This window comes from Sciurus carolinensis, chromosome 12 (genome assembly GCF_902686445.1).
Source record: "Sciurus carolinensis chromosome 12, mSciCar1.2, whole genome shotgun sequence".
Classification (NCBI taxonomy): domain Eukaryota; kingdom Metazoa; phylum Chordata; class Mammalia; order Rodentia; family Sciuridae; genus Sciurus; species Sciurus carolinensis.
Genome location: NC_062224.1, coordinates 21,603,866 through 21,627,029, shown reverse-complemented (window position 1 = coordinate 21,627,029; position 23,164 = coordinate 21,603,866). Strand labels below are relative to the sequence as shown.

Sequence of the window (23,164 nt, the reverse complement as noted above, 5' to 3'; positions counted from 1 at the left end):
TACGATCATTTAATGCCTGCATTTGCTCTTTCATCTCCTCCTTCAATGCCTGCATTTGCTCTTTCATCTCCTCATTTGCTTCCCTGATTGTTTTAATTATGTACATTCTGAACTCCCTTTCTGACATTTCTTCTGCTGTGCTGTCATTGGGTTTTATTGATATAGTATCTAGATTTGTTTGGGACATTTTCTTCTCTTGTTTTCTCATATTGGTCAGATATCAGTAGGACTCTGAGATATTGCAGATTTCCTCTTTGGCTTATAGTGTCCCTGTAGATTTCCAGTATATCACCTCCCAGCCTTCAGTAGCCTGAAGTCTTGGAGGAACTTGATAAAGCAGTGCTTCCGAAGAAAGCTGCCCCTAGCCCCCTACTGGTTCCAGGGCTGGGGGCTGGCTCTGTGCGGAAAGGCTCTTACTGGGCGGGTCTGCTCTGAGGAGATGCCGCCGGAGGGAGCAGGGCTGTTTGGGGAAGTCTCTGGCTGCCCTGCCCTGGTCCCAGAAGCCGCCTGTGGGCCGGGACCTGCTGCTGGGTCCCGCTGGGTCCGGGGCTTGGGGATTGGCTTTGTGGGGAAAAGTTCTCACTGGGTGGCCTGCTCCAAGAAGCTGACTGTGGATCGAGCCTGCTGCCAGAGGGAACAGGGCTGCTTGGGGAAGTCTCTGGCTGCCCTGCCCTGGTCCCAGAAGCTGCCTACGGGCTGGGGCCCGCTGCTGGGTCTGGGGCTTGGGGGTTGGCTCTGTGTGGAAAGGCTCTCACTGGGCGGCCTGCTCCAAGAAGCTGGCTGTGGAACGAGCCTGCTGCCGGGGGGAGCGGGGCTGCTTGGGGAAGACTCTCACTGCCCTGCCCTGCTCTGAGAAGCTGCCCCTGTCCGGGCCTGCCCCCTGGCCGAGCTTCACCCAGTGGGAGAGACTCACCCCACGGCTCTATGTTACTCCGAGTCTCTCAGTGCCTCCCCTTCTTGAATCCTGGGTTCTAGAGTGACGGGAGGTGTTTTCTTTGTTGTGCAGAAGCTTGCTAGTTCAATGCCATCCCATGTATTAACTCTTATCATTTCCTGAGCTTCAGTGTCCTATTGAGAATGTCACTACCTGTGCCTACATGTTAGAGTGTTGACCCTACATTTCCTTCTAGGAGATGCATAGTTTCTGATCTAATTCATAGATCTTTGATCCATTTTGAGTTGATTTTTGTGCAGAATGAAAGATAAGGATCTCGTTTCATTCTTCTGCCTGCGGATAACCAGTTTTCCCAGCGCCCTTTGTACTAGCCAGTGCTTGGTTTTGGTACCTTCAAGGATCAGATGACCAGATAGGTGGGTTATCTCTGCATCTCCTATTCTGTACCATTGGTCTATGTGTCTATTTTTATGCTAGTACCATGCAGGTTTTGTTACTATAACTCTGTAGTATAATTTGTGATGCCTCCAGCATTGCTTTTTTGTCTTAAAATTTCTTTGGCTATTCTAGATTTTTTATTCTTCCAAATCAATTTTTTCTAGTTCTGTGAATCATGCCATTGGTGTTTGGATGGGGATTGTGTTGAATCTTTTTAGTAGTTACTGATGCACGCATTTTAAGTTCTTTTACAAACTCCAAGCTTCCTGGAGGCCAGAGCCCCATTTCATTCATCTTCATGCTCCCTCTGTCTCTCTTCAGTGTCCTTGTCCTGAGCAGATTCTCACTCAGTATCTGAATGACAAATGGTTCTTACTTCAGCACTTTCCTGTCAAACTTCCTGATAATACCTTATCTACTAAGATCCATACAATGATCTGTAAACACAGACATTTGAGATTTGCAGCACATCCCTGGTTTATCCTAGTATGGGTTGCTGGCCCAAATGAGAAATAAGAGTGTCTACCTGATTCTAACAGCCTTCCCCATTTCATCAATACGATTTGACAGCAGTTAATAATCAGGAAGTTTAAGAATAACAATAAGGGGAAAAGTCTGGATTTGTCAGGTAAGTGATTGTCAAGAAAATATTTATCTTTTTTTTGGCGGGGGCAGTGGGTTTTAGGAACTATATCCATTGATGTTAAAAAGTAAGTTAAGTTCTGGTGATAAATCTACATCATATAGATCATGTGTTGCTGTGTTTATGACTCACTAGGACAAATCTTGCTTTCAGATTGAGTTTGTAGTCAGTACTTCAAATGCCTCCAAACTTAAGAAATAGGGGCCATGGTTTTAGGACAGATAACCTCACCCTCTTATTACAAACCTTCACTGTTTCTTTCTCCCATCTCTTGAGAGCCTAGTCCCACTCTGGTCTAGTCTCTCATGGGAGATCCTAAAGATAATGGTGAGCAAGATAAGTGTGGTAGCTACCTGCCCAGAAGCTAATCATTGATGATATAGGCATAGACATCTTCAATTTTCCACATCAATTCCATACTATATGAAATCCTTGCCTAGTGTTTGCTTGAGTTGACACTCCGGACCTCATTAGTACACACGCTAATGTTCCTTTTCTATTGTGCCTCTCTGACATGCAAAAGGATGATTCTGTTGCAACTAATTAGAAATGACTTCCTAAAATGATTAGCCGTCAAATACATTTTAATGCAGTGACTGTCCAGAACCCAGCAGATGTTTCCTTCTTCCCTCACTGCTCCCAGTTATAAAGTCTGATTTTTTTAGGAAGCAAGAAGGTAACATATGCACATCTGAGATACAGCTTTCCAAGTGATACAAATCCTGTCTTTCTTGCTGCATGACTGCCTGCTTTTCCATGCACTTTTTTTTTTTGTCATTGAGAGGTTATGACAACATGAGCCATATTGTATTTATAAACATCACGTGTTTCCTTGATATGGCTTGCAGTTTCTGCCAGACAGAACACATGGAAGAAACACTTCTTGTTAGCTCAGCATTGGTTTTAGTTATGCTGATTTCCGGGACAGGAAAAATGCCTTCCTATTTAGATTTAACTTTCATAGAGTAGAAACAAAACCTCTGAATGTCCGTGAAATGGTTTTAACAAGGGTGGATACTGCTCCTTTAAACCACATATTTTGACTAAAAGCTTCCTTCTGTAAGAAAACCAAGCCTGGCGTTTAGTCACCAAGAAGACAGGCAGAGCAGGAAGCATTCGAGAGATGGGTGATTTCCAGGTCTCTGCAAGTCTAGAAAGTTTTTTCTAGAAAAAGAAGGTCCACGGAAGATGAAAGGTAAGAACTATGTCTTTATAACAAAATGTAATCTTCCAATTTTTTTTTTTTTTTTTTTTTTTTTTTGTCACGCTCTGGCACATTACATTCACTCGAGTTAAGCCTTCTGTATTCAAGTTCAATTCAGTAAGGAATTACAATTGAGGTTTTTATGTCAACTTCATGCACTCTGCTTGGAAGGAGACCTCTTTGTTACTGGCGTTCATCTGTTTTTAAAGATCCACTGAAATTACACTGGGCTGTCTCCATTCCACAAATCTTGTGATCTAGTTTCTGTTTAACCTTATAATTTAGAAAGGGATTTAAAACGTCAATGTAGTTTGCTTGTACAGAGCCCGTTGATTTATGTGTTTTGTGACAATTTTCAGGAAGATGTTGACTTGTGTTCAGTTTCTGAGACAAATGTAGAAAATTGGTACAAACAGGGAGGGGAATTAGTATGTGTCCTTTAACATGCAGGGATAAATTATTTGGTCTTTTTTTTTTTTTTTTTTTTCCTGTGAAAATCTCTTTCAGTTTTTAAATAAAAATAACCCTTTTATCTTGGTTTTAAAAAAAATGTTTAAAAGAATTATCAAGTTAGCCTTACAAAATAATATTGAAAACTCCTACAGTTTATAAATCACAGACTTGAGTCTGTTACACCAGGTTTAATGATTGCCTAAAAAAAAAATCTTTGATAGAAATCATGTTGATTGAAGTAACTATTTTGTCTTACTCTTGCAGTAGTTTGTTCACAAACTATGCAGTGACCTTTTATGTCCGTTGGTTTTTCTTTAAAGGTACCTGTGTGCGTGCTGCTTATCCATATTCTGGTGGATGTCTTTATCCCAGTCTATAGATGAGTTGATGTACATGAGGTGTTATTATCCAATGTGATCTCAATAACAGATCTTTTTATTAAGTCATAATGATAACCTTATATCATAGTTACTATTGTATCCATTTTAAGATTGGAAAACTGAGACTGAGAGAGATGAAGTAGCACACTAGTAATAAGTAGCAGACCTGGGGTTTAAATCCAGGCTGATTCTCCATCGCCCCTGTTTTTACATCCCACACTGCACAGCCTCGCCAGTAGCTGGTGCTTACAGTCTAGAGTCAAATACAGATAATTTATCTTGAGAGTAATAATAATAAACAAGTAATATTGGAATTGACTTTGAGATAAGTTATTTTGTACTTTTTAGAATTTATGTTTGCTTAGATCTGGGACATCTAAAACCTTGGACTGTATAAGGCGAATTATTTATCCATGGACCTGGTTATAAGTTAGTGAAATGAAAATAGTGAACATCAGATAATGTGGAGATAGCAAAAAAACACCTTGGGTAAACTGCTCATTTTACTGCTGAAGCTTTTATTGCTTTTTTTTCTTGCTTTGTGTGCTGCTTACAGTTCATTTAAAATGTGTTGGGAAGAACAGGACAGGGAGCGTATTTGAGCTTGATTTGCAAGTGAGAAAGGGTCCCTGAATGGAGACTGACTCAATGTGCCCCCCTGCCACCCTTTCAGGAGGAGGTCAGGAGAATATTCCAGAAAGTTGGAGGTGCAGGTTCTAGGGTTAGGGCAGCGAGAACTGAGTGAGTCACCTCAGGACCAGAACTTCACCTCCAGCATTCTCTTCCCACCCCCCTTATGAAGACTGAGACATCAACTAAGCAGCAAAAATACCCTGGTGATTTGCGATGCAAAGTAATTACTGCCAACAGCATCACCAGGCGATGCAGCTGCTCATCATAACACAGAATTTGGGCTTCAGGATCAAGTCAACTTGCTTCCAACCCCACTTCAGCATAAATCCCAGGGTTAGCTAAACAACCAGCACAGCTCAAGCAGGCACTTGGAACAGAGTATCAGCAGGTATCGGGTGGGGCTGGCTCCCAAGGAGTTCCCAGACATCGCTGGAGTGTGAGAGGGTTTTGTAACACCCATCTGCCCTTTGATGTTCAAACCACACCTCTCGTCTTTGCTCTTATAAATAAAGATGTTAACAGAAATGGCCTTTGACTGGGAACATATGTCCTTGTATTTTTAAGTCGTATCCCTTGTACCTACAGGTCGTTATCTAGCCACGATCTTGCTTTCCCAAACCATACCAAATTGTTCCCTACCACATCAGCCAAAGCTCCCTGGGTCCACAGCATGCTTCTGGTTGACCATTCTTTGCTTTATGCTTTTCCCAAACTGTCTTAGGTGAGCATGTGTCATTTCATATAAATTTGAGAGTGGAGGGAATCACATATTAATCTTGAAAGAGAAAAAAGTGTTTTTTTTTCTGCTGGTAGCACAATTCCTCCCTGGCATGCTATTCCCCATAGGGTAGCAAGCTCTTCGTGTGCCTGTAATTTGCAAGAGTGACAGACACTCTGTCTGCTTTTGAGGAAACAGAGCGAGCAACTTTAGATTTGTGACTGAGAAAATCTCCCTGACTTCCATTATTGGTGCTCCTTCAATGAACAGACTTGACTTGTTTAGTCATTGGGCTTCCTAGGTGGAAAGAGGATCTTAGATGCCATCTTTTGTAACCCATTGTAAGTTGAGACCCAGGAGGTTCAGATTGGTTGAAGAGGTTTGGTCAAAATCATAAAATAAAGCAGGGCACAGTGGCACATACCTATAATCCCAGTGGCTCAGGAGGTGGAAGCAGGAGGATCAGAAGTTCAAAGCCAGCCTTAGCAATTTAGGGAGGCTCTAAGCAACTTAGAGAGACCCTGTCTCTAAATTAAAAATATTTTTTTCAAAAGGGCTGGGGATGTGGCTCAGTGGGAAAGCACCCCTGGGTTCAACCCCCAGTACCAAAATAAATAAATAAATAAATAAATAAATCGCAAAGTAAGATAGTGACAAAAATAGGACTATAGCCCAAGCTATTGGTCTGGTCCCCAGACCAGCCCCTTGTCCTTATCTAATGCCATGTCAACCTGTTCCTTGCTTTCGTTCTCCTCCTTCCAGGCCTCTTGAGGTTCGTTTGCTCGATGGACTTAGGTGAGCTGTGTATTTGACTTCTCTTTGCCTTCCATTACCAAAGTCGAGAATTGCCAGATGTTACCTCTCCTCCTGAAAGCAACTCAAGTCTCACTCTTTTTAGGTTATCTTCCTAAAGAAGACCCAGGAATCCTGCAGTAGGTCTAGAGTTCGATAACTGAAAATGCATGGACTTGCACCAAAAATAAGTGGATTTTGAACTAACTGAATTTAGATTATCCAATATTTTTATGGAAGGAGAATAGGCCATCAAGTCAACTGCAGCAACAGCAGCTGCTTCAAATTATGAGATACTTTGAAGAAAACAAGGTTGGCTTAACAAAGTCATGTAGTATTATAGTATTATCTCTAAATATGAGTTTCTTTGCTGTGTGAAGTAGCTCCTATCATCACTCTGTTTGAAACTTTAATGTACTAAAGCTCAAACTATTTTCTAAGTTGTTCTTCACTTGGAACCAATGATTTTTAGGTGACACGGAGAAATGCAGTTATTAAATTTTAATAATTGTATAATGTTGTTTTTATTGATTTTTGGAAGGACACACAAAGAGCCTGAGAGTGAATGAATATTGTTGTTTCTGTTGCACTTAAGGAGAAAAAGAAAAGTCAATTTAAAATTGACTTAAAGAAAACGGCTAAATAGATGTTAGTACAACTGGCATAAGGATGTGGCCACAATGGTGACAGAATCTCATTAATGCTTGAAATGCAGAAACTGAGGCTTTAGGACAAAGCTCAAGTTGAGGGTTCGTGGAGGGGTGGAAGAAAACATTTTTAGTGTCAAAATCCATCTAATTCTTTAGGAAATCTCAAGACCTCGGTGTCTCGTTATTTGCCACAAAAGAGGAGCTATTCCTTAAATCATTTTTTTTGTGCAGATTTATCCATTGGAGGCCCCACCAGATACAAGGTGTGAATATCCAGTGTGTCCTTTAAGGAGGCGGACCTGTTTGTGTTCAGGCAACACAAACATATTCTGTATTCCTGAACTATAGACAATATGTTTGACTCGTTTCGTTGATTGACACATCTACTTGATTTCATTCTCTTCTTTTTTTTCTTTTTCCGTGACATCAAAGGTCATGCTTTTCCTTGCTGTGACTTCACTCTTTGAACCTGTTCCTTTTCATTTGCCTTCAATAGAGTAGGAAGAGCCTCCAAACAAAGCCCCAAATGGCAAGAAATCACCATGATATCCGCAATAGGTTATCGGAAATAGCAGAGCGTGCTTAAACATCGGTGCGCATTTTTCATAAAACACTCCACCTCTAAGGCATGGGATTTGTGACCATTGCCTGATGGCGTCATCTGGACTACATGGCTGACACCTTGTAGTAGTGACTAAAGGAATATTCTGCATGCATATCCACAGAGTAGATACCATTTTTCCTTGCCTTTTAAAGTAAATCTAAAAATATATTTCCTAGCAGCTGTGTAATTGCAAAAAGAAAAGAAAAAAAAAAACTGCTCCATTGCAGCGTAATTTACTCACCAGATATCTACAGGGTTCAGACCTTAACGCTTTAGAAATTTGCTGCAGATTTTACTGTATATATTTAGACCAAGGAGCCTATTAGCTTGTGATCTGAGCGAACTTCTACATTCTCATGAAAATGAGATCCGTGGCACTGTTGGCAACCTAAGGCTGTAATTATGTTAATCTGACCATTTTAAGACTGAAATATGTTGTTTTAAAATGTTTCCGTGTTTTTATTATTCACAACAATGATCTGAAGAAATTTAGCAAAATGCTAATAAGTTTCTATTCAGTACCCCTTTGTGATTAGAGCATGAAATTTAGTCCAGTGTGGATTTTGTATATCTTTTATTTTGACACAAAAATATTCTAAAAAAATGTGCTTATATATATAGTCAATCTTAATATAAAAATTGCTTAAATTTTATATTTAAAATATGGTGGATATATATGCAATGCCATCTCAGCGTAATTAGTCTGTGTTTGCATTAGACCTCTACTTTTTATCATCTACCCCAATAATGCCAAGAATCAATTTATTTTTGCCAAGAATTTATTTTGAGCAATATTATAAGATAAATGTTTTTCTATCAAGAACTAGCCCAAAATGCTGACTCTATGCTTTGAGTATAAATGTGGGATGTGTCTAGGAGGGATGATAATCATTAATTCCAAGAACATCCAAAAGCTTACCTTGAACTAATTGAGCTTCCTTCTCACCGACTACAAGCTTTATTCTGGCCACACGTAAGTAATGACATGAATTCTCTTTTTATTTCCAAACAGATCTCTCCCAGATGGTAAGATGGGAAGGGGAAGAGAAAAGCACAGATAAGGATAATCGATCATTTCATACTTATTATAAATCATTGGCATTTGAGTCTACTTCTTGCCGTAATGGTGTGAAATGATTGGGGAATCTTTTAGAGACCTAGGGCTAGACTCAGAATCATCCGTTGATTTGGGAATGGAACCATGAAAAGTGTCTTCTCAGATGTGAGTTCATGGCATGCGATTGGCCTTTCGTCCTCAAGGATGACATCTTTGGTATAAAATACTGCAAGGTGTTCTCACACTGAGTACATTCACAATTTCCATCCTTTCCTCGGTTCTTGTGCTTCAAGAAGAGAATGTGTCATTCTCTTCCTCTCCCTAGGAATGTATTCAAATGGGTGGTATTCATCATGTTCGTTTTGTTCTGCTCACAATTCTTTGAGTAAGTGCATGAGTGTTTGTTGGTGATGTTAATCATAATGTATGTGTTTTACACAAATCTACACGCACCATAATGTGGTGGTGGTTTAGCCCATTTGGCATTCATGGTCCCAGAAGTATAAGTGCAAAAGGTACGCCTGGAACAACCAGCAGAATCCAAAGCTCAGAGAAGGACAGGGTCAGGACCAGAGTCAGGGTGGTAAGACTATTGCCAACAAGAGCTCCTACAGAGGGTCTGAGTCTTTTGGTTCATAATCCTGTGCTTGTCCTACCACCACGCTCTTCTGTCTTCCTTGAGTACTAGGGAGGGAAGGCGTGATGATTAATGAGGATTATCATACCAATAACAATTTTTAGGAATCAATTTGTACATTGGAGCAGAGATCACTAAAGCAGAGCCGAAGAAGCCTTGCTGTACGAATCTGAAGAAATACCCTCTATGTATTGATTCACATCTTCCTATCATCTCTGGAGGAGATAAATTTTGCCCAGTGTTGCTTTTCAGAAAAGAGAAGGAATATATAGAAAAGATAATAAAGGGGGTTTGAGCCGTGGGGGAGATGAGCTACCTTTGGTTCAGCCTGGAGCGTTTCTCTTTGAAGAGGTGCTAATCATGAACTTTGAAAAGCACTCCAGAGAAGACAAAGCCTTTTCTTCACATGCCTGGCCTCCTGTGGGGCAGAGCATTCTTGCCTGTGGGGGGTGTGGGACAATTTGGGGGGGAACCACTAGACAGTATCACCTTCCTTCCTGATGTGGGCATTTTGTCATATGGTGCTTGGCTTCTCTCTGTGGAGTCACTGGACCTGGAACTCTCTGTTTGGTTTCTTATGAGCTACACTGTTCCAAGAATGCAGGGCTTCATTAGAGAGTAGGAATGCTCAAAGGTTTGGCAGTTTGTTGTTGAGATACAGGGAAGCAGACCTAGTCTCTGAAGAGGGTCCTATCAGTGTCAGAGCCCAGTGGGGACAATGGGACTGACTGATGACTGGCTAGACTTCCCTAGCCAGTCAGGACAGGGCAGGGCAGGGCAGGGTGTGGGCAGAGATGTTTGCCAAGCTCAGCCTCAGGATATGCACGACTCCCAAACTGCTTGTCTTTGAGGCTGTTATTTATCCAAATAAGGCGAAGCAGTGGTTTTGCTAACCATCTCAGATTTCCTAGCCATGTTTGCTGGCTGGCTGACTTGATATTTGAACTAAAAACAAGGGAAGGTATTCCTTTGAAATGGAGTGCTGTTGTGAGGTTCATGCATATCCTGGAGTCATTGTTTGGAAGATATGCTTTTACCCCACATTGTAGATAGCACTAATATGGTCGGGTCTACTTCACCCTTCTCTCATGACCCTTGTAACAATCAGTGCAGATGTCTTTCCTGAGAGAACTCTGGACCTGGTTTTGGACAGAAATCATACTTATCTTCAGTGGTCCTCAAACCCTTGCCTCCTTTGAAGAGCATTCAGAGAAAGTCAGACATCCTCACTGACTTCTTGACACTAGAATGCAAGATGGCCCTGTCCTTTCCTGGGTCCTGGCCCTATTATTTGACTTTGGAGAAGACATTTGATGTCTCTAGGACCCAGTTTGTTCCTTTGTGAAATGGTGATGATGATATTTATCCACTGGGAATAAGGTGGAGATTAAATGAGGTAGTTCTGGAAGGCATTTGGGAGATATAATATTCCATTAATATTTAATATTTTTAGAGACTTCCACATTTTCATCTTCTCCTATCCGATTTAGTTGAAAATATTTCCTGCTGGAGAAACTTTAGGTAATGAAAACAGTTGGCACCCAAAGTTGAATAAGGTCACCCTCCTGAACTAGAATTTAGCCCAGAGGAGAATGGAGAGCTCACCATGAGTTTCTAGTGACTCTACATTGCACTTTTCCTCTACTTTTTAGAGCGACAGTTCTCAAAGAGTGGTTCCTGGTCCAGTAGGGCAGCATCCCCTAGGGACATGTTGGAAATGCACATTTTGGGACCCCATTCAGACTTCCCAAATCAAATACTCTGAATGTGAGACCGAGTAATCTTTTAACAAACTCTTTGACTGATTCTGATGCACACTGAAGTTGGAGATTCACTGACCTAACCCAACTTTCTGGTGGTATCAGTGGTCTCTCTATTCCCCTGGGGCACCTGGTCTTCCCTACCTTCTATCTCTGACCATACCTTACTTCCTGCAAGAATGCAGAAGAAAGGAAACTCTATTTTACCTACTGAAACTCTACTCCTAATCCATGACCTATCCAAATCTCACCTCTTCAGATTATTGCTACTTAGCTGACACAACCAGAAGGTTCTCATTCTCTGTGAACTCTTAAGAGTATTTGTCTATCACTCTCATTAAAATGGTTCTTGCTTTGTCTTATTTTTAACATTTATGTCCATACCTTAGTTTCCCTACCGGAATGTAAGCTCTTCAAAAGTAGGAATGATGTCCTACAGATCTCCTGACTCCCAGACCAGCCTTACCCCTGGACGTGTCGTAGTGTAGGTTAGTCAGCTTTGCATCACTGTGACAAAAATGCTGGACAAGAACATCTCAGAGGAGGAAAAGTTTATTTTGGCTCATGGTTTCAGAGGTTCAGTCCATGGTCAGCTCCTTTGCTTTGGGCCCAAAGTGAGGCAGGACATTATAGTGGAAGAGAATGGTGGAGGAAAGCTGTTCCACTCTTGGCAGCCAGGAAGCGGAGAGATAAAGGCACCAGGAATAAAATATAAACCCCAAAGTCACACCTTCAGTAACCAACAGAGGGCCACACCCTACCTCCCTGTAGTTACCACCCAGTGCACTAGTCCTTTTAAATTATTAATTCATCAAATGGATTCTTCCACTGATTAGGTTACAGCTCTCATAATCTGATCACTTCACCTCTAAACATTCCTACATTGTCTCACATATGAGCTTTCTGGGGACACCTCATATCTAAACCATAACACAGTAGCCACTCAGAAAATATTTCATGAACGCACAGACTCTTATAATTGGGTTGGGCACTTAGAGAAAGTTTTGACCGTGCTTCTAATTTATAGGTAAAGAAACTGACATTAACACTTGAAGCAGATTTCAGATTCCATGAGTCCCCATTGATCTTCCTCCCCCTCCATTATGTTGCACCGACTTCTAAGAGACATACCCGAGGGAATTCAGGGCCACTGGTCTGGTCCAAAAACTAGCAGGTGCTTTTGTGCTGTCTGTCACAGACTCTGACTCAAACCAAGGAAAACAGATGGGTTTTCAAAGGTGTATTCATTTAATTTATAAACCTGGCAGCTCTTAGATTTTTTCATAACTAATGAGTATTGGGGAAGTCCACTTTTTTACTCGTGAGCCTTTATAACACATAGCTTTAATTCCTAGTCTGAGCCATAAGGATTTTCTCAGATAACATACTCGCTATACCTAGGATACCTGTGGAATTTCTTTTGGTTTTGAAGGTTACTTTAGGAGTGGGACAAGTGACTCTTCTTAATCCAGAATGAATTGGCACAAGGGCTATTTTAGCTTGACACTCCATCATTGTTTTTTCATGTTTATTTTGAGGGAAAATTGAACTAAAGTGATTTGTGGGTTGTTGTCTTCTATTTACCCTCTGGGACTCTTCCCTCACACATTCCTTCGATTCCCTGACACACTAACTGATATTATTTAGCCAAATATCAAAATAATGACACAGTGAAACACCTTTTATTGGAAGCCATCCATGATGTCTCTTTAAAAAATACTCTGCTAACACAGCTCACCTTGTGTTATATGTTAGTTCTTTTAAATGATAATGGAAGTAGCATATATCCTACTGGGATAGATATAAAGAAATGGGGTGAGTCCTGTAGAAGGGCTAAAATTATAACCTCGGTCATCAGAGTTGGTTCCAGGTAAGCTGTGAGGAAAGCAAAGGAAGGTGCAGGAAGACCTGGGAGGGACAAAGCTACCAGGGAACACTTGGTGGTAAGAAACTGGGACTGCTTGAGACTGCTTGAGGCATGAGAAATGAGTTATTGGAAGAACAGGAGTCCTGAGATTGAATGAGCGCCTCTGTCAACCATGGTTCAAAATGTTCAATGGCAAATTTCCAGACTAGACCAGTCATAGGTCTTTAATTCTATTCCATTTTGATCAGTGTCATGAAATTTTGTGCCATCTCTACCCTTTTCCAAGGTGTACATTATTCCTTTGTCCAATGTATCCACACTGTATACAATACCCACCCATGAGTCACCTGTAGCAATTCTCAGTTATCAGATCAACTGTCAAATGTCACAGTATTTGTGTTTAAGTAATCTTCATTTAATTTACTGATGGCCCCAGAGCACAAGAATAGAGATACAGGCAATTTAAATATGCCAAACAGAAGCTGTCAAGTACTTCCTTTAAGACAAAAGGTAAAAGTTCTTGATCAAGGGAAAGAAAAAAAAAATACCATATGCTGAGGTTGCTAAGATATATAATAAGTTAATGTTACTAGTCACTTACCAAGTCAGATTTATAAAGTAAACCTCATTATAAATATGTATGTAAGGAAAATGTAGTATATATATAGGATTTGGTACTATCCCCTAGTTTCAGGCACCTATTAAGGGTCTTGGATTATATCCCCCAAAGATGGGGAAGGGTACCTTCTTGGTTTCCAAGTTGGCATCTGTCATTCATCAATGTGTTTGCCATCATTTTCTCTAATGGGCCCTGAAAACTATCCATCCTTTAAGCTGCAGATATAGAATGTAAAGTTCTATATAATCATCAACCCATATGGTAACTTTTGATCTGTCATATCATCAAACCAAAATATATATATATACTTTTGTAATTCTCACATTGTCACAATCATGTGAAAGTTTTATAGTGCTGTATCTAACTTCATTCACTTACAACATAATCAGCTTGATCAGTTTCCCTAATGAAAAGAAAGATGGGCAAAGGGCCCAGAGACAGAGACCTAACACCTCTGTCAATGGTTAATGCATTTCCCAGAAAGGTCACCCAGTAGCACAATTGGGTCATAATGCTAAGGAATTTTAATCAGATATGTCCCAGATAACTAGCCCATGAGTGACCTGGTGTCTGACTGATGATAATATGTATGTATGTTTGTGTATACACATACACATATGAATAACTAATAGCGATGTAATGTGATATCTATGGTGATAACTTATGAGCAATATATAATTACATAAATATATGTGAACATGATATACATAAGCACAGTATTTACTGATATATCTATTAGTTAATTATAAAGTTAATTTTCACTCCCAGTTTCAAAGGTTCAGTCCATGATCCTCCAACTCCATAGCTCTGGGCCCTCCATGAGGCAGAACCTCATGGTGGAAGGGTGCGGCAGAGGAAAACAGCTCAGGACATGACAGCCAGGAGACAAAGAGCTCTGCTCACCAAGGACAAAATAGAAACCCCAAAGGCACACACCCAGTGACCTATTTTCTCCAGTCACGCCCTACCTGCCTATGGCTACCACCCAGTTAATCCATTTTAGTGGATTAACCCAATGATTAAATTACGTCTTTCATAGTCCAATCATTTCACCCCTGAAAATTCTTGCATTGTCTCACCCATGAGCTTTTGGGGGACACCTCTTATCTAAACCATAACAGGGCAAGTATATAAAACCTTGTAAGTATATAAAACTCTTAATAAACTAAGAGACCAACTGGATACTTAGATGCCATGTTCAGGAAGACATCCAGAGATTCTTTTCCTTTGCTGTGAAAATCCAGACCTGTGAGTTAAGCAATGGAGGTACTTCTCAGATGGTATTTTCCATGTTATACACCAAAATCCAAGAATAGCGTTGCCCTTCAGGGATCCTGGCTGGGAGGGCACTGGGATGTGATTCTCTGCAGACATTCAGTGTCCTGGAGGACACGGCATTTCACAGCGGTAGGGGGAAGTGAAGTGGTGGTAATCCTGGAACTGAGCTCTTGCTGCCTCATGGCAGTTGCCCCCCATTTATCTGCAGTTTCCCTTTCCAAGTGTCAGTTCCCTTGAGCACAGTCACAATCTGAAAATATTAAATGGAAAATTCCAGAAGCAATTCATGAGTTCCAAACAACTTTAATTACAGCGTATTGTTGTAATTGTCCTGTTTTAGTATTGTTGTTGTTAGTCTTGTAATAGGCCTAATTTGTAAATTAAACCTATTGTAAGTAAGTATGTTATAGGAAAAAAACATATATGTTTGAGACTTCCACCATTTAAGGGTCTTGGAATAAGGGGGGACTGCTGTATGTCCTAACTGCCAGAAGTTGGACAGGGTACTTAACTCCCCACACTTCATTTCCTAACCATTCAAATGGGGCAGAAACACCTGTCGTAGGTATTTCACTGAGTTCTGGGGGCCATGAAACAAAACTGTAACTGAAAGCACTTTGCAAACTGCAAACTGGTGGGTGATTATCAGTGTGTATTTGCGGGAGGTGATGTGTAATTAATTACATCAGTGTATGTGATCGTCAGACACATAGCATAAAATGTACTTATATTATGAAATAGAATAAAATCACATGAAAATAAATGAAATCACAATTAAAAGCACTTTGTAAACTGCAAACTGCTGGGTGATTATCAGTGAGTATTTCCAGAGAGGAGGAGGCATCTAAAATTTTTTATACAATAAGAAGTGTTACAAGTAAATAAAGCAACATACTATATATTGTTGATGAGTTAAGTGGACTTTTTGAGACTTATCATCAAAAGAAAACATCTAAGGCACTGAATAGTTTGAGTTTGGTAACAGATGATGTACCAGCAACAAGCTTAGAAAATGCTAAAAGGGAGTCAAGCATACAAGGACTATTTCCATCCAGGAAATGGGTGGATGTGCAGAGAAGGAGATAAGAAATGAGAAGGAGTAGTTGGCTCCATCTCTTCCAAGTGGTAGAAACAAGATGTGATTGTACAAACTGTAACTATTTTAGGTACAAAAGGAGGTTGTCCTTGGCCTGGAAAACACAGGAGTAGCCCAGTGGAAGGTCAAGTATCTGGGAGAGAAAGGCTTCTTTCTTTTATCTGTCCTGCGACTGGCATAGTTATTGATTGTGGGTTGGAAGTTAAATGATTTATTTAATATCACTTCTTTATTCTGTTCCAGACCAAGATCTTTAATCAGGGTCGGACATGGGAATGCTCCACCAGGTCTGGCATTGGAGGGCTCAGCAGAGTTCTCTCTGTCAAAATATTGGTGGAAATTAACTCTTATCTTAAATGCACCCATCAGCTGACTGGACCCTCTCTTTCCTGAGAATTCAATAATTTTGGCAACAGTCTGTCTGCTGCATGGCTAGTAGACATTCCATTTATGACAAATGAAACATTTAATAGGTTAATAAGACTTCACAAACAACCATCTTTGCAATTTTAACAGCATAAACAAGATGCATATGAAATGTTTCCAACATAATAATCACTTGCTTTCACAATATCATCATTATATTTATAGGCACATTTTGGATTTTCTCTTAGCATACCTAGTTTTTTTTTTTTTTTTAAGCCAATAAAGAAATGAACAAGAAAGGGGAATTAGGAATAAATTTCATAATACTATTGACTTTCCCAGAGCATAGAAATTGTTTCCTACTGAGGTAATGCTGAATATTTACTAGCATGTCCTTTCTTAACACTAACTCAAAAGAAATAAATTGCTTCCACTTTCCTTGTAGCCTTGGTCAATGAAAGGAAGAGGGAAAATGAATAGCAGGGCACTTTATGCACTGCTGGGAAAGAGTAATTTGACAAAGGCTGTTGCATCCCAAGGTAGGCAGGGCCGAGAAGGGTCTGGTGAAGTAATCAGACTAGAGCGTGGGGTTGTCAGGAGTTGGCTGGATGCAGATTGAACCAACTTTGTGGTAAGAAGTGAGTCTGAGGAAGCCCTTCTCTGGAGAGCACGCTCCACTCGGGTGAAGCCGGTAGGTCCCATGTATGGCACCAGGATATTGCTTGGGAAATGAGCGTGTCTGGTTCATTAGCTGCTACTCTGGGGCCTTGGATATTGAACTTCCCTTCTCTCTGGGGTGAGCTTCATGCTTACTAGAGAGCATTTAACTCATCCTGATTCACCGCAGGATTGGGCTGGCTTTCCAACTCCTGACAGTGAATTACTGCCCTTGTAATGACGAAGCCATGCCTGCTCTGTGCACACAGCGCCCTGGAGCATTTTGAAAGTGAAAGGAAATTGCTCTGAACAGGGCAGGAAGGAAGAAGTGGGAGAGGTAAGCCAGACCTCCTCTCACATGGTACCCACTGACTCACGTGATCTCGGGGTCAGAGAAGCCACTGCTCTCTGGGGCGTATGACATGGAATAATGTATCGAACACGGCGTGATTCATGGGTCAAACAGCACGGAGAGTTCACAGCTCCAGTTTCCTGGTGAGGGACGACAGGGCCCCAGACCCTTCACACACAGTCCTACATGTTACAGATGGCAGGTCAACGGAACCGCCAAGAGCCATGCTCCTTAGGGCCCCTCCTGCCATAAAACGGGTACCGTGGGAGACATGGCTCCATCATTCCAGGGAGGCAGCCCCTGCATCCGTCCCCCTTCCTGGAAAGCCCGCGTGTGACTGGGGAAACAAAACCTGCCAAATGTATACCAGATGCCTCGGGGGCCAATAGCGTGTGCTTCCCGTGACCTGGTGAGAAATAACAAACCCTTGCTGATTAGATTTAAAAAATCACAACAAGGGTTTTCACATTCCTTCTACTCTCCCCACTTCTTAGGTGGCATCTGTTACAACCACTTCATCCAAATATTGTTTCTAATGGGACATCCTAGGAGGGAGCGATGTCACGTGCCCCGTTTTTCCCTTTCTTTAATGGCCACGAAGCCATCCCGTGGCAGTAAACAGTTTCTTTAGAAAGCCAGCAACGCAGACTGGATTCGGACTTAAGAGACGTCATGGAATTCTTTTGGTCGGCAAGAACAACCTCCGAAAACCCTAAAATGTTTGAAAAATGTACAGGCCGCCCAGAGCGTGGTCGTTGGGTGTGGCATGAAGCCAGCCCAGCATTCAGAGCTCCCTGTCACAGCCTTCCCAGTTGGAGAGCCACTGGGTGCCACTCAGTCCCCGAGGGCTCAGAAAGCGTGACGTTGATTAAACACAGCCTACCTGCAAGCCAAGGAAACGCTTCCGTCTCCCTCACTTTTTGCCAGCTCTGTGTTAATACCTGTCCTCGGCTGAGAGCTGCACAAACCACTTCTTGTTGTAGAGATGCACTTCCTGGTCCTGGTCCCCCCAGGAGAGTGTCTGTGCTGACAGCGAGTGTGCAGGGGAGGTCTCTGGAGAATACCCTGCCTGCTCCTCTTCCATCTTGCTTGGGTGGGGTTGCTGGGCTCCGGTGTCTTGCTCCTCTTTGAGTAGCTGTGGCTTGCCTTCTCTCGCCTTCTCATTTCAGCTGAGTTTTTCCGAATGATTGCAGTTGCTTGCCTGCCGGGCGTTGTGAAGGTCTGGTGAATGGCTGCTACCCAAAGTTCAGCTTAGTAAAGCCAGGCTGGTTAATTAATAGACAGCCTCCTTATCGCCCATGTTTTCCCTTCAGCATTATGAAGCAGGGGAAGAGGCTCAGGTTGCCTTCACTTGCCCATTCCCAAACTTCAGAAGTCTGGCCGCAGACAGAGTTTGGGGTACTGGTCTAGGTTTTCCGAGCAGCACCTTTAACAGAAAACTGATCTAAGAGTTGCTCCTTGGAAGTGATAGGCAGATTGGGTTTTCTGATGGTTTTGTTTGTTGGCTTGCTCATTTTAATGATCCTGTTTGACTTAGGGAGAATTGATTCGGTGAGATATTCTTGATTTAACCCATTTACCTAGGCCTCTCAAGACTTCCTTTGCTGGTGTGTGTTTTCCCTGTAAGCAATTGTTGAAGGACTGAGTCACCCGTGCGGTAGCCTGTGGTTGGATGTGGGCTGAGGTTATTCAGTGACTAATTTCCAAGGGGAGGAGAAATTGGCTTATCATGGGGAGGGCTACTCTTTACCCATGCCTGTGGTGGCTCCACTCCGAGGACTAGGTGAAGAAAATGGTCTTTGCTGGTTGTGGACACTCACGCTGGGGAACGTTTTAGGATCTCCGCGTCCTCTGTGTTGACTCCGTCAGAAGAGAAAGCTGCCTAAGATATCTGAGAGTGGAACTGAGAATTTAGATGAAGCCAGCAAACAAAGGGATCACATAACCGGGAGCTGAGCCAATGTGCTTTTTTCACAGCGTAATTATACAGGTGGTTTCCTGAAGAAAAAGTAAGTGGCTTTAATTCTTCCAGGATCAAAGTATATCATAAGAATCCTTTTCTCCAGTTACTTCATTGTGTGGTCTTATGGAGTGATATGTTTACGAATTCTAGTCTTGCAAGGGTGGGGTTTGAAATGCAATAAACTATACATAATATTCCCTTTCTACAAAGCATATATCTCTGCATTCTAAGTGTTCCACAGAGAGACACAATTACATGAGACAACTTCACCAAATGATTGTTAGATAAACATATTTCATGCTAGGTTTTTTTTTTTTCCCCAGAAACAATTTTAAGGTGTTCTTTCTTACCTTCAAGAAACTTCTAAATGAGTGATATTTCTGACATACAGGGCATTGGGGAAATGAAGTATAGCTGTTTATAAAAATCCCTAACTCAAACTTCAAATAATTAATTTGAAGCCATCTAGGGTATTTCCTAGACTGTTGGAAATGTAGGGCAAACAGCATGTTGAACCGAGTGTTATAGGCAGAGACAATAGCCTTCTACCCGGGTCCATGGTGACGAGACTCTGGAGGAAATTTCCCTCTTTATAAAAAACAGAAGGGCTCAAACAACCAAGACACGTTAGTGATTTGGGCAGTAACGCAAAGAAGGAAAGATGAAGCCCCAGAAAATCATATGAATGAGGGAGAATAGTCTGGTTCCTACCCTGCCAGAAAATTGAATGCATCCTATCTGAGCTTAGGTTCAGGGGGAAAAAAAAAACTGTATTGAATTCAGAAGAATCATTATTTTGTGTTTAGGTCATCTTTTTCTTGCTATAAAATGAAATTATTTAAATCTCACAAATTTTCTGGGAAGAAAGTGTCAATGATACAACATAGCCTGATACTTTTAACTTACTAAGAGAAAGGAGATGATTGCTAGAGACCAGTGGCAAAGAGAGGTTGATGGGAGAATAAATTCAGATATATGAAAGTGAATGGCAATTCCATATGTGTCTTCAGACTTGTGTGTATTTGTGCTTTGTTTATTTATTTTACCTTGTAAGCTTAGTATCATTTTCTCCAAGGAGGTCTAACTTTTTGACTACTAGAACAGGAAACCTCAGTATGTATTTAATGTCACGTCTTTACTCATTACCCAGAGAGTTAAAAAGCAAAATGAAATAAAACTGCATAGGTGTGTCACTCTAGGAAGTATTGACATGGGAAGGACACCAGCCTGAAAGGCGGGTGTTGTTTTAAGTTATGAATTATAAGACTCTTACTCATTATCTGCTTCAATCAGACGAATATCTGCAGAGTCAAGGAAGTCCACTTTTTATTGGACTAGCAAGTGGCCTCCTTGGGAGATCACACTGAAGAGCTGGAGAAGGTTCTCTCTTCTCATATTCCAGTACTTTGACACACCCTAAGAGCGAGTTGTCTTTGGTCCATATCTTTTGGTGTAGGAATCCAGGGTATTTCATTTTAAGAGTTTATTCTAGTTGTAGGCTTAAAACCTATTTCCCAAAGCTTGATGGGATAATCATGTCATTGTCTTCTTGGGCTCTGGAGTCAAGGATGAAATTATTAAAACTGTCTTAGAAAGTCAGTCACACTTGGCAAACCAACACCACCATTCTGCCAGAGGCTTCCAATTTCTATGTCACTTAATTGATAGAAACATTGATGCTCAGAGCAGCTGTTCTCTCATAACTGAATCCTTATATTCAATTCCATTATGGATAGCTCAGAGACTTATTCTGTGACTCTGGTGGATGATGGCAATATTATTTTGAAGTGGACCAGGCAGGGCTGATACCCAGCATTACCACCAGGTACACCATGCCAATCGCTGTTGGCCAGGATCATCCTCACTAGCTGAAGTCCCATTGAGCTTGACTGGTACCCATGCCATACTGAATATTGACTGTTAGATATTTTGACTATCATCCACATTCCCCATATGAATTTACAACACAGTGTCACAGAGTTATTCTTAACTACCTGTTACATTTCTTTTTGACACATCTACACATGCCACTGGAAAGACTAATGAATTTTTTCCTAATGAGAATTTTTTAATGTTTCATTTATAAAATGTAACTCCCAACCATTTCTTTTCATATCCCCAAACATATTTTTAAATACCCATACAGATATCTTTACTGTTTTTAAAAAAATGTATTCAACTTTTTATTAATTAAAATTAATTTTACAGTTTTCTTTTATTAATATTATTTATCTCCTAGACAGTTTTATACTCCCTGGAATCTAGATGGCTCTTTTTTAGTCTTGTGCCAGAAAGAGGAAGGTTCCTGCTCTGTGTTAATTAGAGTCAGTATTCCCCAAACCAAGATGTTATCTAAAGCAGAACAAAGAGGGAAAGGAGAACAGAGAATAGGGACAAGCTCAGTTGGAACTATTGTTCATCTCAAGGGGTTCTAGACATTTGGAATCTTTGGGGGTGCGTTAATTTTCTTTTTCTTCTCTCTCTCTCTCTCTCTCTCTCTCTCTCTCTCTCTCTTTCAGACAGGAGCAGGGCGTGGGGGATTAATAACATTAATGACAAGAGCACCTGCCATTTGCTCTTCACTTGTCTTGGGCACTGTGTGATGCTTTATAGACAGTGCCATGTTTGAGTCAATACGATGAATTTATCTTGATGCTCATTTCAGCTGATCACTGCATTGTTTGGTCTGCTTGCACAGAGAATCCAGTCAGATATCCACTGCTGGCTGAGCCAGTGCCTCTCACATTTCCTGACCTCTGAAGCCCTGCTGAGCCATACCTTTCTTTTCACTGAATCCTATATTGTAGAAGACTGAGTGGGAGAGGTGTTCATAGAAGCTCTGTGCTGAGTTCCTACGAAACCTCTGTCACATGGTTGCTGTAGCCATTCTGGAGCGAGAACCATTCTGGTATACTACCCCACAGTGACCTTGGGACTGGCCATCCTGGTCTGCAGCCCTGTACACCTGAGTCATGAGGGTGTCAAGTGAGCAGAGGGAGGATTGCTTGGACTGGAGCACCAGGGCACCTGGAGCCAAGGCCTAGATCTGGATTCACGTGGGGGAGGACATGAACAGAATTCCCGGGGGGTGCGAACAACCTGAGGACCTCACAGGTCAGGTTTAGAGATGGGAGAGCAGACTAGCCTGTGATGATAGGAACCCTGGGTGAGAGGAGTGGAGATAAATTGTGCTTGTGAATGATTAACCAGCATGCTCTGGGTGGGGTCCCCAGAAACAGCCCCAAAGGGAGCTGAGAAGCCAACATGCTGGTGCTCAGGAACTGAGCGCTCAAAGGGCTTCATTTTGTTGCTACCTATGTGAACCTTGTGTGTTTGTAATCAGTGACTTCCATTATGAAATCCTCTATAATAGGTGGAACTTCCTGGTCCTACCCAGGGTTCTGGACGGCAGGATCCTCCCAGGGTCAAGATAAGGAAGCTGTGGAAGACCCACTGGGTCTTGCCCTGCGTCCAACCATTCGTATCAAAGATCTCAGCCTCTCCCTGTCAGGAACTTAGGGGCTTGTTCAGAACTATATCTTAGAATAATGTCTGACTCTTACTAAGTGCTTAGTAAATGTAGTTTACTAAACAAATGAACTTATGTGATAAGGAATTAATTACTTTGTATCTAAGACTGTGGGATCCATTTCATTTTCAAGCTTCCCTTGTTGTTGCCTTTATTTTTTTCTGTGCTTTTCCCCCATCAGCCAACTGTTAGTCTTTGTTGTTATAGATATACCCGACAGTAGAGTGTATTTTGACACAGTGTACATACTTGGAGTATAACTTCCCGTTCTCGTGACTGTACATGATGTGGAGTTCCACTGGTCGTGTATTCATATATGAACATAGGGAAGTGATATCCAATTCATTCTACTGTCTTTCCTAATCCCATCTCCCCTTTATTCCCCTTTATCTAGTCCAATGATCTTCTAGTCTTCCCTCCCCCCACCTTATTGTATGTTAGCATCTGCATATCACAGAGAATATTCAGCCTTTAATTTTGAAGGATTTGCTTATTTCACTTAGCATAGTAGACTCCAGTTCCATCCATAATTTCATTCTTCTTTATGACTGAGTAATATTCCATTATGTATTT

At 41.4% G+C, this 23,164-nt stretch overlaps 1 protein-coding gene across 12 annotated transcripts in view; it reads left to right on the top strand.

Moving 5' to 3' along the window:
- Kiaa1217 (KIAA1217 ortholog) overlaps positions 1 to 23,164 on the top strand; it is a 293,338-nt gene that overhangs the window by 201,632 nt on the left and 68,542 nt on the right. The window contains exon 1 of one of the 12 annotated variants that reach the window (XM_047520199.1): positions 2,843 to 3,171. The exons of 10 other annotated variants lie outside the window; for them this stretch is intronic. The gene's annotated coding sequence lies outside the window, so the exon portion shown is untranslated. Of the gene's footprint in view, positions 1 to 2,842; positions 3,172 to 18,870; positions 19,109 to 23,164 lie in introns of those variants that run through there. One more of the 12 variants, XM_047520200.1, reaches the window with a different exon arrangement.